The sequence below is a fragment of the Electrophorus electricus genome, unplaced genomic scaffold, assembly GCF_041902795.1.
Source record: "Electrophorus electricus isolate QZ-2024a unplaced genomic scaffold, ASM4190279v1 Scaffold60, whole genome shotgun sequence".
In the NCBI taxonomy this organism is placed as follows: Eukaryota; Metazoa; Chordata; class Actinopteri; order Gymnotiformes; family Gymnotidae; genus Electrophorus; species Electrophorus electricus.
In genome coordinates, this window is record NW_027658777.1 from 619,173 (window position 1) to 621,228 (window position 2,056).

The 2,056-nt window shown below is 39.3% G+C and overlaps 1 non-coding gene across 1 annotated transcript; it reads left to right on the plus strand.

Annotated features, from left to right (window-relative positions):
• Positions 1-258: 258 nt before the first annotated feature.
• Positions 259-332, plus strand: trnai-aau (transfer RNA isoleucine (anticodon AAU)). Its single transcript has one exon. It is a non-coding gene; the product is annotated as a tRNA-Ile (tRNA).
• Positions 333-2,056: the final 1,724 nt, after the last annotated feature.

Below are 2,056 nucleotides of genomic sequence, written 5' to 3' on the forward strand. Positions count from 1 at the left end.
GACTTTGCAATTGATGATTTCGTCACTGTGTACAACTGCACTGAATTGCTCTTTAACAAAAGCTTCTCCACATTTGCTTTTGAAGTTTAATTCAAAAGTTGGCTACAGAATAACCATTTGTCAGAGGGAACAATAAGTGTCAACTTTCACCTATGCTCGGTCGAAAAAGTGGCCGTAATCTCGTTGACACCAAGTCTACAATTTCATGGAAAGGTTCCCTTCAGTGCTGCACCAAAAACTGCGAAATGAACGGAGAAAGGCCGATTAGCTCAGTTGGTCAGAGCGTGGTGCTAATAACGCGAAGGTCATGGGTTCGATCCCCATATGGGCCATGTGGGTTTTGTTTGATGAATGACCCCTTGTCAACAAACCACCTGTTTGAACTTGTGTTGCTTATAACATTGCTTGTAAATCACAATCTGCTAAGACATGTTCCAAGTACATGAGAGTGTGTTCTTGATTACAAAACTTTGCCCATGGATTTGTGCTTGTTTACAAATCTTGGACAATGCAGAGAAAAGTATGAAATCAGAGGGACTCTGGCATTAGTGTAAGGCTCTCGATCGCTGTGTGAATAGGTCAAAGAAGCAATTCCAGAGGCATGCAGACAACCTGCATCCTCCCCATCAAATTATAGCCAGTTAGGTGTCTGGCAGTGCCAGGGAGTTCAAATCCTTTAGTCTGAAATGTGTTGGGATATGATTATGCCTGCCACTGAGGTCTGACAGCTCCACAGTTGCCTTGTGAAAAGAATACAGTATAGACCGGCACCCACATACATTACTGTACACATCAGAGATCAGCGCAGGAATATCAGTTTGTAAACCCGCCAAATCTGCCCCCACAGGCTCCCTGAGTTCTACTAATCGCTCCAACACCTTGTTTCAACCTCAGTTTCTTTTTTTTTGAAGCGCATGAGGCAGCTTCAGCTATTTCCACAGGCAATCATATTAGATGTGCCATCAGTAACCAGACATGTGACTTTATTTTATTCCCCATTCTTCCATAAGAGAGGATTTCACACAGGCCAAATTTTCAGCCGTATGCGCCTGCAGGAATTTCACAACACCAAGTAGTGTAGACTTCAGAAATGTGTTGTCATCTATAAAATGGCAGGTCACAGCCAAGAAGGCATCCACATTAAGAGATGTCCACATATCTGCTGACAAACTCATTGCAGGAATTTTCTGGACCTCAGCTTTGGCCTTCTCTTTCTCTTATTGGCATTTGGCCTCAACCATGGCCTTTACAGTCTAAAGGGAAGGAAGAAAATAATTATATATATTTTTAATACTACTCTCATAATGTATCCATGTCACCACACATACCTTCCTAGTTAGGAGAATATAAGTTGAATCCAATTTTGCTACCAAGTCCCTGAAGCTTTTATCCTCAACTATGCTAAATGGCTGTGTGTCTCTAACTATCATGGGGACCAAAGCCTCATCCAGGTCTTCCTTTCTGGTCACTGCTTTGTAAAGATTAGATTATACTTTGTCACCAAAAAATATAGTACTCACCAATGAAATTCACTTTATAATCCAATCCAAACTGCAAATAACATGTAAGGTGCAGAGAATAATGCAATATATATATATATATATATATATATATATATATATATATATATATATATATATATATATATATATATATATATATATATATATTTATGTATATAGAGTATATACACATTTTATATACATGTGCATAATAACGTTAACACCTTGTGACAACTGATAAATAAGCCAAATGACATTGGCAAGGGTGACAGTAGGAAAAACTCACTGGAATGGTGGAAGGGACTTGGAAGGTGTCAGACTCAAAAGGGAACTCATCCTCCTTCGGTTAACCCTGGATAAACCTGGGCAAAGATGAGTTGGGTAGAGGATGGCTGACAAATTGTAAGCATGAAAGATACACTACAGCATTCCTACACAAAGACATCATAGGAGATAGAAACAGAGCACAGTTCACCTGGATAGAACACCTGGGTAGAAATACAGTAACTCATTATTATAACAGTACAAAGAAATGAAATGTGGATCATCCAGGT